The sequence below is a fragment of the Chiloscyllium plagiosum genome, unplaced genomic scaffold, assembly GCF_037043375.1.
Source record: "Chiloscyllium plagiosum isolate Xiang-an unplaced genomic scaffold, Cpla_swu_hap1 HiC_scaffold_10, whole genome shotgun sequence".
NCBI classification, from domain to species: domain Eukaryota; kingdom Metazoa; phylum Chordata; class Chondrichthyes; order Orectolobiformes; family Hemiscylliidae; genus Chiloscyllium; species Chiloscyllium plagiosum.
The window spans coordinates 45,557,243-45,575,142 of NW_028270148.1; positions in this window are offsets into that span (position 1 = coordinate 45,557,243).

Genomic DNA, 17,900 nt, shown 5'->3' on the forward strand with positions numbered 1-17,900 from the left:
TTACTTCGCATTTAGTGATATGTGAACATTTGTTGTGCAGCAATTGTTTAGCACTGTAACTTATAGATTTCTGGGTGTCTTCGTGCATGATTCTCAAAAAGTTAGTTTGCAGGTAAAGAAATAATTAGAAAAGTTAATAGAATGTTATTAGTTATTGCAAAGGGAATGGAATAAAATGTAGGAAGTGACCCTGGCGAAATACATACTATTTGTCACCTTATTGAAGGAATGATGTAAATGTGTTAGTCTGACCTTTCCAAAACTGAGCTGAAAATGTGTTGCTGGAACAGCGCAGCAGGTCAGGCAGCATCCAGGGAACAGGAGAATCGACGTTTCGGGCATAAGCCCTTCTTCAGGAAAGCCCTTCTTCCTGAAGAAGGGCTTATGCCCGAAACGTCGATTCTCCTGTTCCCTGGATGCTGCCTGACCTGCTGCGCTGTTCCAGCAACACATTTTCAGCTCTGATCTCCAGCATCTGCAGACCTCACTTTCTCCTTTCCAAAACTGCACAATCTGAAATTGAATTGAAACCAAAAGCTGAGTGATTGACTTGGGCATGATTGAACTGATTCTTACTACCCATTTGCCAAAATTTGATTACAATAGAAAAGAAAAGAGGTTGTATTTTTATAATGCTTTTTATGACTACTGGATATCTCAAAGCACATTGTAGTCAATGTAGGAAAGACAACAGACAATTTCTGCGTAACTGACTCCCAGAACAACCAAATGATGATAACCCGATAATAAATGATAAAACATCTGTTTGTTGTAATGTTGACTGAAAGATAAACATGACTGGTTCATGAGGGGGAATTAATCCACAACCCCCCGCCCCCCCCCCCCCCCCCCCCCCCCACTGTTTAAAATAATATGATAGGCATTGTATTATAGCTTGTAGCAGATATGAAATATATCTTGAAGGGACATGCTTATGTTATCATCACCAAATCATGGCATGTTGACTTCATGGTATAAAGCCCTCAGTTTTCATCTTACTGAGCTTGGACCTCTTGGAACATTGCACCCTGAGGGAAATATGAATCACTTGAGACAGACATGCAAATGCCTGTGATTGTAATGTACATATATAAATATCAGGAGCTGCATCAAAAATTCATTGAATTGTTCAGTTTCATGTAATCCGTGTCTCATTTCATGTTGCAAGAGATAATAAGTACCATAGCATAATAGTTGCAGATCATCAGCTATCAATGTCTTACCACATCAGGATGGCAGCAAAGTAGTAAGCACCAGTAACTGATTATTAAAAATCCTCACTGAAGATTAGAGTGTCCTGGACTATTTGAGCAACCAAGCACGATTTGTTTTTGCGAATACAGATCTTTAACTTATAAAGCCAGTAGGCAGACTTTTATACTTTTCACTCAAATGTTCAAGACCAATCAAGCTAGAAGCCCACTGTCTCTTTAACAAAAATAAAATACAAAGTTTCAACCTACTTCCCAACAGAACATTTAAGATACAGCCATTAAAATACTTGTAACATGTTTAAAGGCAAAGTCAGCAGCTAAATGCTTCTGACAGATTTAAAGCTAACATCCAACAGTCAGAGAATACTATCAATTTAATGGAAGTACCATCATGTTTGGCAAAACAGTGTTTTAAAAACTGAAAAGTGACTTTTTAAACTAGCGAAGCTTAACTGTATGCAATAGTTGGTTGGTTATGCCCTTTTACTTCAGTTGTTGCCAAAACTAACATATCATTCACTCTTCCCACTAGTGGCTTAAACCTGCTACTACAGGCCTTTATTTATTAAAGATACTGACTTTACTCAGCATAACTTTATAAAAAGCAAACAACCATAGAAAATAAAGTAAAATAGAAAAAAAAGGAATAGAGTCATAGAAATGTACAAAATGGAAATAGAACCTTCAATCCAACTCATCCATGCCGGCCAGATATCCTAAACTAATTGAGTCCCATTTGTCAGCACTAGACCTCTCGACCCTTCATATTCATATACCCATCCAGATTACAGTACAGTGAACTAAGTTAAAGAAAGGAACAAACAAGCCCTGCATTCTACTCAATAAAACAAAAAGCCACAGATCTTTAATAATTAATTATAATGGATTAGGCAGCAACTGACAACATCACTAAATTAAAGCTATTTAAGTAACATCAAGCCTTAGGTAATCCTGACAGGAGACTTTTAAAAATATTATTTGCTAGTAGCAAGGAGGCACTTTGCATCATATACGCATCAAATCTTCTTGACGACGGTAAGAAAGTTCCTGAGTAAATCTGGAATGTACTTGAAGACAAGCTGAAGACTACCTGAACAACTTTCAGATTAACAGAGTCCAACTCTTGTCTAATAGACAAATGCTCCGGAGTCTGTTAATGAATTTGTTGTTTGATGCTGCATGTGATTTCTCTGAAGAAGAACTCCAAGAGGCTAATTGAATTTGTTCTCTATTCTGATCAAAGCCTTTTGGAAATATCTAGGGAAGATAAAAGACCATGTCACTGAAGGTTTATTAAAGGTTGGACACTAACATGAAGCCACAGAGACAGGGAAACTTCAACTGCATACTTTGGAAGCAGACAAGCTATTGCACCAGTCAGCAAATTGCACCAAACCAGTTTATCACATTTATTCAGAAGATGTATGGCCTTTCCTCACATCTGTAAAACATATGGCACCAAAGGACACTGGCCTCATATGGAGAAGATCTGGCTTTAAAAGCCAAGCCAGACCCTGATGACCAAAAAGGTGGTGCAATGCTGGCAATGTGGAAAGCTGCCTGAATGTATGCAAACATATCAATAAAGTAAAAAGTCAAAAAACTGAAAAGCAACCATTAAAAGATGATCAAGGCCCTGATATTGACAACATCGTGCCCCATGTTGACAGTATATGCAGCAGATTTAATAACCATCAATATCATATGTTCTCAAAATGCCAGTCAACAAAACCTGAAAGGCAAATTTGATACAGAAGCTGTTGCCAACATATTACCACTATACATCCGAAAAGACATGTTCCTCAACTAGTGCACTCCATGGTATAAGTTACAAAGATCATCTCACAACATACAACAGCTCCTCAATTTCATGTGGTGCATAATGACATTCTAATGCCAACGTGCAAGTTCAGCTTGGATTCCTGAAATGTTCTACCTGGGTTAGGGACTACTTCTTTGTACAAATCTCAGCATCATAACCATTTATGAGTTTATGGTGACAAGAATACCCTCTTCAAAGACAAGGAGAACGAAAGAGATGCACCATCAACAGATGCAGGTAAAAACTACCACAACTACACACTGGGTAGAGAGTGGCAAATACCTGGAAACCAGCAAAGGTTTCTAGGCAACACTACTGGGCTGGCTTGTCTGAAGTCATTACTGATCATGACATTCCAAAGAAAGAGAAGCCAGTTCAGACCAGTGCATTATTTACCAATCATGCACATAGAAATTGAGGAAGAAAACTTCAGCGCTGATGATTGTGTGATGACCCTGATGGATAAAACTTGCAGCAAGACAACCAGGTTTTCAGCCAATAGCAACTGGGAATAATATGTACCTCACAATATGGGTATACAACAACCAGATAAAGACAAATTCTCAAGCCTCCAGAACATTATATCAAAGTTTGAATTATTAATCTTGTCACTCTGTCTGTATAATTGGTGGATTGCCATTGAATTACCTTTGGGATTTATTTTATTTGGAAAAAGGGAGGTGTTGTGTTATGTCTTGCAGCAGATGTGTGAGACACCTTTAAGGGACATATCACGATATGTGCCGTAATGTTATAAAGCTCTCAGTATCCATCAGACTGAATTCTGTCTTCTTGCAGCATGGCCTGCTGAGGGAGATGTACTCCACTACATCTGAATTACTTATCTTGAGCCCAAACCACATGCCTCTAATTGTAATGTACATTTCTAATAAATTGTAATGGAAGTCCACCGAATTCTTTATTACTGTGTGACCCATATCTCATTTGTATGTTATGGAAACTAACGTAAGTATTGCAGTGTGAATATTGCAGATCATCTGTATATCTCTCACACACCACATCAGTGAGATCTTCTACATTTACCCAAGCAGCAGATTAGGCCTTGGTTATATACCTCATTTGAAAGATGGCGCCTCCAGCTGAACTTGCACTGTCTCAGTACTGTTTACACCGCTGAGGCCAAACGCCAGCTCGCAGATACCTCCTCCTACCGTCCCCTTGACCATGACCCCACCCCCCACCACCAAACCATCATCTCCCAGACCGTCCATAACCTCATCACCTCAGGGGACCTCCCATCCACCGCCTCCAACCTCATAGTCCCACAACCCCGAACCGCCCGTTTCTACCTCCTGCCCAAAATCCACAAACCTGACTGCCCCGGACGACCCATCGTCTCAGCCTGCTCCTGCCCAACCGAACTCATCTCGGCATACCTCGACACGGTCCTGTCCCCATTAGTCCAAGAACTCCCCACCTACGTTCCTGACACCACCCACGCCCTCCACCTCCTCCAGGATTTCCGCTTCCCCGGTCCCCAACGCCTCATCTTCACCATGGACATCCAGTCCCTGTACACCTCCATCCCCCATCACGAAGGACTCAAAGCACTCCGCTTCTTCCTTTCCCGCCGTACCACCCAGTACCCTTCCACCGACACCCTCCTTCGACTGACCGAACTGGTCCTCACCCTGAACAACTTTTCTTTCCAATCCTCCCACTTTCTCCAAACAAAAGGAGTAGCCATGGGCACCCGCATGGGCCCCAGCTATGCCTGCCTCTTCGTAGGGTATGTGGAACAATCCATCTTCCGCAACTACACTGGCCCCACCCCCCATCTTTTTCTTCGCTACATTGATGACTGTATCGGCGCTACCTCGTGCTCCCACGAGGAGGTTGAACAGTTCATCCACTACACCAACACCTTCCACCCCGACCTCAAATTCACCTGGACAGTCTCGGACTCCTCCCTCCCCTTCCTAGACCTTTCTGTTTCTATCTCAGGCGACCGAATCAACACGGACATCTACTACAAACCTACCGACTCCCACAGCTACCTGGACTACACCTCCTCCCATCCTGCCCCCTGTAAAAACGCCATCCCATTCTCCCAATTCCTTCGTCTCCGCCGCATCTGCTCCCAGGAGGACCAGTTCAAAATACGTACAACACAGATGGCCTCCTTCTTCAAGGACCGCAATTTCCCCCCCGACGTGGTCGACGGTGCCCTCCACCGCATCTCCTCCACTTCCCGCTCCTCCGCCCTTGAGCCCCGCCCCTCCAACCGCCACCAGGACAGAACCCCACTGGTCCTCACCTACCACCCCACCAATCTCCATGTACAGCGCATCATCCGCCGTCACTTCCGCCACCTCCAAACAGACCCCAGCACCAAGGATATATTTCCCTCCCCTCCCCTATCAGCTTTCCGTAGAGACCACTCCCTCCGCGACTCCCTTGTCAGATCCACACCCCCCACCGACCCAACCACCACTCCCGGCACCTTCCCTTGCAACCGCAGGAGGTGCAACACTTGCGCCCACACCTCCCCCCTCACTTCTCTCCAAGGCCCCAAGGGAAACTTCCATATCCGCCACAGATTCACCTGCACCTCCACCCACATCATCTACTGCATCCGCTGCAGCCGGTGTGGCCTCCTCTATATTGGGGAGACAGGCCGCCTACTTGCGGAGCGATTCAGGGAGCACCTCTGGGCCACCCGGACGAACCAACCCAACCAACCTGTGGCACAGCATTTCAACTCCCCCTCCCACTCCACCGAGGATATGCAGGTCATTGGACTCATCCACCGCCAAACCACAACAACCCGACGGTCGGAGGAGGAGCGTCTTATCTTCCGACTGGGAACCCTCCAACCGCAGGGGATGAACTTGGACTTCACCAGTTTCTTCATCCCCCCTCCCCCCACCTTGTCTCAGCCGGATCCTTCCAGCCCGGCACCGCCTTCCTGACCTGCAGTCTTCTTCTTGACCTCTCCGCCTCCACCCTACTCCGACCTATCACCCTCACCTTGACCTCTTTCCACCTATCACATTTCCAACTCCCCTCCTCCAAGTCCCTCCTCCCTACCTTTTATCTTCTCCTGCTGAACACTCTCTGCTCATTCCTGAAGAAGGGCCTGTGCCCGAAACGTCGAATCTCCTGTTCCCTGGATGCTGCCTGACCTGCTGTGCTGTTCCAGCAATAAAGTTTCAACTTTGATCTCCAGCATCTGCAGACCTCACTTTCTCCTCAGTACTGTATTGTAATGTTAACCTTATTTTGGGCTCACACTCTGGAGTTGGACTTTAACGCCAGAATTTTGTTATTGAGAAGTGAGAATGCTACCAACAGAGCCACAACTGACAATCACATGCCTGTAAGAAAAAAATCTTCACATATTAAACCTGGTCATACAAGATGCAGACTGGCACATTGGTGGATGCAATGGGCTTCATAATTACAGAAGAAATGGCACTCTTGTTACTTGTCATTAAAATTGTAGAAGGGATGATAGATTAAGAAGTTGGGATGCCTCAACTCACCACAATGTACTGACGAGCACTATTTTCGTCAACCCCTTTAGTCTTAATGCAGCTCTTATTCACTCCAATTAATGCATGTAGTCAAGCAGAAGAAGTGTGCTAAATTCTGATCAAAGGAATTATTCAAGTGATTCAAGCTTATAATATATCACCCTTCCCTTGCCTAAGAACCCTTGTTAATTACTGTATATACTCGTGTATAGGTCAATATCATGTATAAGTTGACCCCATATTTTGGCCAAAAAATCTTGTATTTTCCATATATCTCGTGTAGAAATCAACCCTACTTTATCGCATTAAATAGCATTCATTGATACCGGTAACTCTATTCATCGTTCTTTGTTTACTATATCGCAGCTCTATTCATTCATTCATAACTCTACTGCTGCACTTGATTTACTACAGCATATTTTCATTCATTCATTCATTCAGACCGGTACTAAGTCTATCGGTTCTTAACGCACTTTTTTCACTATACATCCAAAAGTTAATATCGTTAAAAGGTTAATCATTTTAATTGTACCATTATATCTGAACAAAAGTGAGATATATTAGCTACATATTGGTATATCTTTAATTCTTTGAAAAATGTTTTAATGTTGCTGAGGTTCATAACATATGAGAGTAAATGGGAGGGAAATGGAAGAATTTGGTGGGAAAGTTCAAGATGCTAACACATTCAGAATTTCCTAAATGTTTCATTTTAAGTGTGCCATTACACCAGGCCATGACAATGTTGAACAGTGTGATTTTGCAGGATTTCAATGAATCTTTGACATGTTAAATTTTCATACCAGTCTCTTGCTTTTATCCGGTAATTACCTTTACCGCAATTCATTGTGTTTTTCTTCTTTACTCGGGATTAGTTGTGCGATCAAATTGACTTTTGCTAATAATATAGTATTTTGAACTGCAGCATGAACTTCAGCCCTTCAAAATTTGTGCCCATGCATTAGTCGACCCCCTAATTTCAGCTTAAAACATTATCTTCAAAATCCGACCGATACACGTGTATGTACAGTAGCAAGACTCTCTACCAAATTTCTCAAGCACTCCAGCATGTCCCATCATTATCCATAAAAACACCATCTCAGATCCATCAACGCCAGGGATTTCTTTAATGATACCAACAAGAATGCCCACACTTATTCATAAAACACAAGTTGAACACAAAGGAGATGTTGAAATCAAAGAACCCACTGTCTGAAGGGTCAGATTGGGCATGATGTTCAGCTGAAGAGTTGTGGGATGCAGACATTATATTCAGTGCATTCAAAGAATCATTTGTAAGTACAGAAATGTGATAATCCTATTAGCATCCAGTTGTAAAGGTGTACAGGAATGATGGTCACATTCCTTGTATTGTAGCCCATTCTGGAGCATATAGTAACTCCACTAAAATTCTCAGCAAAGGCTTTGGCCTTCATTACACACCTGCCTTCACCTCTGGTTTCTGAGTGTGTGCAGATTAGATTGATCTCACATCAGATTTAACTAACTTCTGGTGCTGTCAGATCTGCCATGGGTCAGCTGGACTGTTGAACCAGGCTCCAGCAACAAAGGTAGAGTAGGAGCTGGCATACATACAAGTTCTATCATCGAGACAATCCACACTTGATTATATTTGTCAGCTCTGCTTCCTGACTGCGTGAATACAAGAAGTCACACAGGATTATAAAGGATCTTGTTGCTAGAAAAGAAACTAGTAGTCGGGCATTAAGAAGGTACTGCTCCAGAAATTAGAGAAATCCTGTCTCAAAGGACATGCAGCAGGCTAGCATTTCCCTGGGAGAGCCAACAGATGGGTAGCAAATGAGGTTATATTGTACATAAATCATATAATTACAATAAAGGGAAGCCTAGCATTTCCCAACATTAAGATTAATCAGCCAGAACACTGCAATGTACAGAATAAATATCAGCAACAACATAAAGCTTTGGGGGTCACAAAAACCACAGGGAAACAACAAAACTAGTGGATAGTTGGCAGAACTGGGCAGAAATACATCCTTATAGGTAGATGCTAGCAGAATTTGTCAGTGCCTCAATGTCCTTAATGCGTTCAAGGGTATTAACGGTCCATAGCAACATATGGTAAAAAATTCCAATCGGCAGAGTTCACATATGAATGCATTACACACTCACAATACATTCCTCTGTGTGCTATTATTCTGCAGGTGTTAACATGTTTATAGCACACACAGGAAGGTAGAATGAGCATGCTGAGCATTCATGCGTGACCTTTATTGACTGGAAATTCTTTTCTCATTACCACACATTTATTGAGAAATAATCTGCACTTGATTGCTAATATATTTACAGTGCCATATTAGAGTTTCAATTTTTACCTATTACTTTCTCAACATGAGCAAGGGACCTGTACAGAGATGAATGCTAATACAAGCGTGTAACTGGTCACAATAGTGGCTCAAAGTGCTTAATCCTGATTTTTCTTTCCTCCCTGTGGGAACATAGTTGACCAGCACTTGACACTTACCTATTGTAGAGCTAATTGGCTAAATAGGTTATTTCCAGTGCCGGTGAACAGTTAGACTTGTGCCTTTCTGGAGTAAGACTCCATTCATTTAAAAAGTATTTGCAGTGGTATTAGAACCATCTTTGAGTTGGGTTAATATTGCTCCTTCTTACTTGCCATCAGAGAATAAAAAGTTTTGTCCTCAAAATATGCAGCTGTGGTGTGGCTTATATTTCAGTGACTCAAATCTACATGAGCTAAAGCAAATAATATTAACACCAAAAAAAATGAAAAGAAAGATGTGCACTTATGTCATGTTTTTCATGTCCTCAGGTTGTCACAAAGCTCTTCACAGCTAAGTGCTTCCTTAAGTGTTGTCACTGAAGCCTTAATTATTGCCCAAAAGTGAAGAGCTTTTTTTCTGTTTGACCTCATTGAATGTTGTCAATTGCCTCTGATGGGTAACTGGAATCTGCCAGTGCTGGAACTTCAAAGCTGTTACACATTCTGCCATTAGTTTTTGATTTATTATTGTTCTGTTTAATTTTGCTGATAACACAAAGGCTCTTTCATCTGAAAGCCTGGCATATACAATGATTTATCTGTTATAGTTTTCCATCTCATTGTCACGTTGTATTTACCAGGGGTGGTCTTGAGCTGCCTTGCTCTCTGCTGAAACTGTTTATTTTCCAAGGTTCAGCAACGATGTGTCTTGGGATCCAAAATGGCACAGCATTTGGTCATTTAATTATAGCCATATTCTTTACTTCCCAGTTGCAGTATTCAACATCACCAGGATACTTCAGATCACTGGTCTTATTCATCAAGAGGCCTTGGGCAAGGTGCTGGCCTCATGACAACCTATGGCTGCCAAGTCAGATTTGGCTGGTTGCCTTTGTGCAATGAATGATTGGGCCAAAACACACAGCTACAGGAAGGATACTGCTCACATCAAAGGCTGAGGGTCATTTCTTGTTTGACTGCCAACTGGGAGGACTTGAAGTGGATGACATGACCAATAACATCCCCCATGCTGCAGCTGAAGCCATAAGCTAACTGAAAGCGCTGGTTTACTGCTTGTTCGCTTAGAAGTGCCCTGTTGGATAACTGCAAAGGAATGGAGAGAGCTGTCAGGTAGATGCACATGGATGTTAATTGAAACCTCTTTAAATAATCAAGAGCAACACTTGTGAATTCTGATGGACCATTAAGGATTTGGAACAGGTCAATGAATTGAGCTTACTTATGAAAGGACTGTACAGTTTTCTACTTATATTTGATATATTTTTCTCAGTTTTGGTCTCAGTGTACACCGAACATGCAAAGGCATATAGTACCATGACCCCTTACTTGACGACTAGTCAAATAATTTGCCGTGTATCCAGGGAATAAACTGAAACAATAAATGAATCATTAAACAGAAGTAATAATACGCTATAGATTTTCTGTATAAAATATGAAAATATAAACAAAGTATAAAAATGATCACATCTGCAGTGTAAAACTATAATGTAAAATGGATCAGGCACAGTGTCCCTGATTAGTAACTTGTATTATTAACTTTTGTCCACACTAAGAAGTCCTGCAAATCATATATATATATATATATTTAAATAAAATAGTTTATTGCTTCTCTCAAATACCAGAGAAGTCATAGTGGTCAGAGACTTTTGCTATTACAGCATTATAGCACATCTTTGGTGGGGCAGGAAATATGCCATCCACGAGGATATGCTCCTAACACAGCTTGTTTTGTGGCTGTTTTCCACGAATAAAGGGGCTTCACTACCTCTTTCAGATGACTCTCCTGTGGCAGACAATGTCAATGGTAAGCCACAGGCTTTGCGGTCTACTTGAAGTTTAAATTCTATACTAGCCACTCATGGCTTCCCCCCACCCCCCCCCCATTGTAATTATCAGAAGAAATGTTAGAAGTGGTAAAGATGAGCAAGAAGTCAGCAGAGTGTCTCCTAAGCACTTGTCTATGAAAGTTGGTTCCAGTTTCCCAGAAAAATTGCTGTTAATGGAACAGAACATCTTGCTTAATGTGTGAGTTATGATACTTTCTATATTTTTGATGAAATTTATTTTAATCCTAATGATTTGTACTGTGAGCATGTAATTAAACAGAATGAAAGCTAATTTTTGTGTTGTTATTTTCCCAGAAGATTATAAACAAAAATAATTTGTCGGAGTTAAAATGCTGGATTTTCATCTTCTTAATGGGTACTAGGAGTTGGGCAATTTTTCAACTACGTCTCTCCTACTTCAACACGGAAGAAAGATCCAACACTTCCCACTCCAGGGTGGGGGAGACGAGGTAGGTGATAATAGGTGTTGGCCCTATCACCCCAAAAAGAGTGAGGAGATAGCCACACAATGTGTTGGGTGCTCAGGCAGGCTGGTTAAGAGGTTCACCTTGGTGTTCTTGGACTTTATCCTAGCTGTAATAACGACAGCAAACAAAAAGTTTCTTGGCCATTCATGCCAACTTATGCAACCTCGCCCATCCACCCACTCCTCATACTCACTTACACTTCTCTTGGAGAGCAGTTGCTTCAATGAGCAATGGATGTCAGTATGCTCATTGTACAATCTTGACTGAGAGTCCTGGCATCCATTAGAGTGTTGAAACAGCTGTGCCTCAAGGAAGACATTGCTCAATTGATAGTTCTTAATTACTGATGCCTTCTGCCAGTTGTAGAATGTTTAGGTATATTAAATTTCAGTTGTTTACGGTTTCTGATATTGGTACTTTAAAAAGATCTAGATGATTGACATTTTCATTAGCTTTCTCACATTAATACAATTGGTATGTATTATGATACTTTAGAGTTCATTGGTTCTGTGCAGATTACATAGTAGTTAAATGGCTGTGAAAATGACATAGCCAGGAATGGAGGATATGATGGTCATGGGAGATAGATAAAATGGCATAAATTGACAGTGTGTGGGACCATAGAGTGGGTGGAGGAGCATCTGTTAACATAGGTAAGATCTCTAAACTTACCTTTCAAAGGTTTTCCCCATCTAGACTATGCTTCACTACAGCCAAGATTAGAGTTGTGGTGGAAAAGCACAGCAAGTCTGGCAGCATCCGAGGAGCAGGAAAATCGATGTTTCGGACAAAAACCCATCATTAGGAATGAGGCTAGGAGCCTTGGGGGTGGAGAGATAAATGGGAGGGGGGGCGTGGAGGTGGGGAGAAGGTAGCTGAGAGTCCAATAGGTAGATGGAGGTGGGGGTAAAGGTGATATGTCAGAGATGAGGGTGGAGCGGATAGGTGGGAAGGAAGATTGACAAGTGGGACAGGTCATGAGGATGTGCTGAGCTGGAAAGTTCGAACTGGGGTAAGGTGGGGGGAGAGGAAATGAGGAAACTAGTGAAGTCCACATTGATGCCATGGGATTGAAGGGTCCCGAGGCGGAAGATGAGGCGTTCTTCCTTTAGGCGTTGGGTGCTGAGGTAGTGGCGGGGGAGGAAGGCCAGGACCTTTGAGCTCATTACAGCTCTGAGATGCCACAAACCACGAATTCTCAAAAGTTGGATTCATTTCCATGAAAATTGCAAAGTTCCAGCCTCATCGGAAATGCAATGTACATCCTTGTGACCCAAGCTGTCACACCTCAAACCCATGCTGGTGAGAATTGGAAACTTGGGAATGGAGTTGGATATCTAGAATCAGGTCCTAGCTGCCATTTTCACACCTCTGCAGCATTCCTCCAGTCCATGCAAATCCAGCCCAACATTTCCATTCAGTTCTGATGACAGGTCACAGACAGGAAACATTAACTCAGTTTCTCTCCCTCAACAGGTGCTACCCTACCTGCTGAATATTTCCAGGATTTTTTTTTGATTTCGGGTTTCCAGCATCTGCAGTCTCTGCTTTTTGAAATAACTTGTTAGTCTCCTTTGGTAATTGTCAATCTCTTCTTACCAATTGTGTTAGGAGGCCTCTGATCACAAGCAGCAAGCATGAATGATCAGGTAGGCCTTCTGTAGTGTCTGTGAATACATGAAGGTTTCAAAATGGAGTCAGACTCATTCACTGACAGGAGATTCTGTGGACTAATGTAAGTGGGCTCTAACTAAATATGAAGACTATTAACTTTATATTGGACAGGCAGGTGTTGTATGTTGTGGCTCTAACCATTGACAGCTTGTGGTTGTGATGGGTGCTGCCACCAATCCTTCTTTTTATGTTAAATCAAAGTGCTTATCTAATTAGCAGCAGTAGAGAATAAACCATTATTGCATCTTAACAAGAAGAGGCACTTATTCTACGCAACTTGCATGACAACAATATGTATCAATTACATCAACCAGTTAGGCATTACCAGAAAGGCTTATTAGCAGCCAGAGCTGACACATCTGTCTCCATCAGGACCTTGTGTTAGATGTCTTCTTATCTGCCTGATGATTTTGTGACAGCATCAGATTAGGTGGAGCTTAATGCTGTTTCCACATGAAGTCTTTCAGGACCAATTCCTAATACAGCACATGTGAATTTCTCTGTGACTTTTTCCATTAATTCTTAAAAATGATATTGTTAGATAATCTAGCTGAACAAAAGAGTGGTACCACATTTAATACCATAGAACTGCAACCCTATAAAAGCTAATCGCCTTGGGGAAATGAGTAACACTGGCAAAAAAAACCAAGTTGCAAACAATAGTCTGTGGAATTGTTCTATGTAGCAGAACAATTTCAACAGTGTCTGTGTAATATTTCACTCAATGGGAAATAGTTTTCATAAATAAATCTGTACTGGGCATTATTATGCTCAGCTGCATTTTTCTCTGTAAATTAATAACAGATGTTAAGCATTAAGAAAAAAAAAATAGCAATTAATCTAATTTAATGGACAGGATAAATGAAATTAAGTTCAACTAATGATTGTGCATTACCTCTTGGAAATGTATTTTTGTGGGCCATTAAGTCCCATTTGAACTAGGGTCTATTATTTGCCCTCTGTAAGAGAACTCTTTACTTAACGAATCAGTCATTTTTTCTACGGCTGATGAAATCACTGTGATTTATGGAACTATTGGAGATCATTAGCAATGATTATCCTGCAATCATAAAACATTTATAATATAGATTATGCATAAGGTCCAGGGTCCTCAACTGGTCCAACATGAATCAGTGATCGTAAAATTGAAGCACTAATCTACAATTTGGTTTTATAGCAGAACATCTAGTGACTCCATGGAGGTGTGTTGCAATATTTTGTGGTTGCTGCCTTGGTATCTTCACTTTTTCCCTTGTTCTAAGCATTGATAAAAACCTGCCTTGGATTATCAAAGACAGGGAGTTCTGGCATGACCATTTTCTATGTCCCAACTTTAAAAAGATAGAAAAAAATTTTGTAAATTTGCCAGCAAGTCCAACATGTCGTGCATATTTAAAATAAAGCTTGGCACTAACCAGAGTTAAAACAAAATGCAAACTGTGCAATCTCCAACTGGCGTGAGAGTCTTTGCTCGAGGAGGTCTCACATTTCCCTTTATTGCACTTGGAAGCCAAATCGCTGACCTGGTGTTTGAACAAAATGGCAACTTGTGCATCAGTGCACATGTAAAATTGTTTTGCACTGACCTGAAGTGTAGCATAACCGTACTCTAATAAAAATATGAATTTCATTGAGAAGGAAATTATAGATTGTGGTTATAAGTAATGCAAAAAAGAATTATTGGAAGATGTTGAATGAGGCTACACTCCCACTGCACAGATCAATGCCAACAATGACCATAGTTCGGCAGTTAGACTATTACGATTACTGACTCCCCATCCCATACTCACAAATTTTAAGACTTTTGAGAGTACTGCTTCACTGGACATGTCCCATTATGTAGAGATGATGAATTTTATAAATTACAGATGAGAACAAGCAGAATTTTTTGGTAGATTGAATTGTCTCAGAATTCTGCCATGTCATCGAAAATCAGCTCAGATTTGGACTGACAAAAACCCAAAGAACTGCGGGTGTTGGAAGTCAGAAACAAGAACAGAATTGGTGGGAAAGCTCAGCTGGTCTGGCAGCATCTGTGAACAGAAAGCAGAGTTAACATTTCAGTCTGGTGATTCTTCAGAGACCTGAAATGTTAACTCTGCTTTCTCTGCTGCCAGGCTTGCAGAATTGTTTTTCAGCAATTTCTGTTTTTGTTTGTGATTTTGACTTGCCTGTTAGGAGACCTTCTTTTAGGAAAGACATTAAACTGAAATTCTGTCTCTTCTGGGTAGTCATATCAGATCCCATGGTATTGTTCCAGGGAGAGCAAAAGTTCTCCTGGCCAATGTTCATCCATCAATCAATAATATACAAAGGAAATGATCTCATTGCTGCTTGTGGGGACTTGCTGGAGAAGGGGCAAGTTGGGGGTAGTGGATTTTATGGAGCACGTGAGAATGGGAAAAGTTGCAGGTAGTGTGTACTAATTAGGCAGAAACTGAAATCGCACTTTCCAAATGGCAGGTTCAAACTTAGGTATTAATCAGTGGTATGTTCATACCGGGTTAGACCTCATGCTATCCTGTGACAGATTCCCAATGTGATGTATTTGCATGTCATGAGTACTCATATCAAACCTTTTGTAATAATGTTCTACCTTCATGATGTCATTGGTGTATGGGTATCTCATGGCATATGGTTGCCTTTGCATAAAGGTGGTGTGCACCACTTATTTTGACTCTACGGCACAAGGGAGGGGAGCAATAAGTTTCTTGGAAGCTTGGGACTTGTGAAGTTGAATAGTGAGAGGAGTGTATGGAAGGGTACTAGGCGTATGGATAAGAGGAAGTGGGATGCAACAGAGGACAGAAGGAGAGGTCAGGGACATGGAAGTGTTTGTGGTTAAAGTCATCAGGCAAGTTATGATAATGAGAGGTGTGGATGTCACTACTGTCCCTTTGTGGGTCTATCTCAGAGTGTTGAGGGGCAGAGACCTTATGTGGGCTTATCTGCATCATGAATATACCAAAAGGATTGCAGCAGTTCAAGAGGCAGCTTATCACCACCTCAAGGGAAACTAGGGATGGACAATAAATGTTGGCCTGGTCAGTGTTGCTCACGTCCCATGAGTGAACAACATTCCAGGAGAAAGTGAGGTCTGCAGATGCTGGAGATCAAAGTTGAAACTTTATTGCTGGAACAGCACAGCAGGTCAGGCAGCATCCAGGGAACAGGAGATTCGACGTTTCGGGCACAGGCCCTTCTTCAGGAATGAAGAAAGGCCACTGAACAACATTCCAATCATGTTTACTGAGTGTGATCTCGGGCAATGTCCTTCATAATGTAAAGAAGAGGACCCAACTGTGTCTGCAAGTTCAGCCATGTCCCACAGAATGCTGGATACAACACTGGTCATAAACATGGATAGTCAGTAAAGAGTGAATGTAAAAACGCAATGTAGTTTCTTTCACAACAAAAAATCTTCTAAAGTCCCCTGTTAGCATCAATGTGTGCCAACCATGACACTAAACAGCATATTTAGCTCTCTGACTAATCTAATCTTAACATATAATGATGGCGCATAGTGAATAAAGTGAAACCAATGTAATGTTTGAAATTGAAAATTGAAAACACTTGTGCCACTATAGTGTTCACTTTTGTTAAAGCAAATCACTTGAACAAGAATGTTATAGTTGTGATGCAAAGCCACCCTACCTGTATAGCTCGCCTGTGCCTGCTACATTGTCAACTGGGTTATTTCACCGTTGGAAATTCATATACGATCTGATCATGTGTGTCATTTATCAATTAAATTTTAATTTTAATCAAGCGAAAGCAGCCAATAGGCAAGAAAATGAACATTGCCTTCACTTCCTCCATCAGGAACAGGACACCACAGTTAAAATTCCGCCCGCTGTATGTGAATTGGCTGCTGTATTTCCCCACATTTTAAAATAACTTAATTGATAGTAATGTACACTGGGATGCTATGACATCATGAAAATTGCCGTATGAATATACATTCTTCCTTTTTTTATTTAGTTGACTGCTTCATTATAGCAATGTTGGAAATTGTATGGAGAAATAAACTTTTGATTAGATGTTTCAAAAAAGATGTGAAAATGTTGCAGTTGAATTTCTGTGTTTAGGTAACACTGAATTCTACTGCCTGGTCTCACTTTGGCTTTATATACAACGCTTCCACGTGCTCTGAAGTGATCGGAAACAAATGTTAAGCTTTCAGATACTGTATTGGAGAGTCACCTTCCCAAATTAAGAAGCTTCTATAGACTGTAATGAAATACATTTTTAATATCCACAAGTCATGATAAGAAAAGCAAAGAAGACAGTGATAACCATAAAATAATGAGTTGGTAATAAAATGTTAAATTACAGGAGAGGTTATGGAAGGGAAAGGACCATGTTGCAACCTCGTAATGAGATGAGAAGAAACAGCTATAAGGGCAAAGTTTCTCCAGGGGTGTCTCATCTGCTGGTAATGTATACAGAAATTCATATACACACCGCTCAGAATATCCCACTGAAATGAACAGGCCTATTAGGATGGTAAGTGGCTTGAAGAGGAATTTACAGGTAATGGTATTCCCATGTGTTTGCCACCCTGTTCTCCAAATGATGAGGGTTGTGGTTTAGAAGTTGCAGTCTGACGAACTTTGGTAAATTTTGCACCTTGTAGATGGTACATACTGCTACGATTGAACATTGGTGTGGTGGGAATGAATGTTTGTTATGTCATGCCAATCAAGAGATTTCTTTGTTATGGATCAGTATCTAAAAGAATAGTAGCCAATAATTCATAGTTGATAAATGTTAAGAATGCCATAAAGTTTCTTAGTTGTGTGTGGTATGATTTTGCAAGGTATTTGAATTGCACTAGGATCATTTTTGACACCTTGAGTCCTGAATGTTA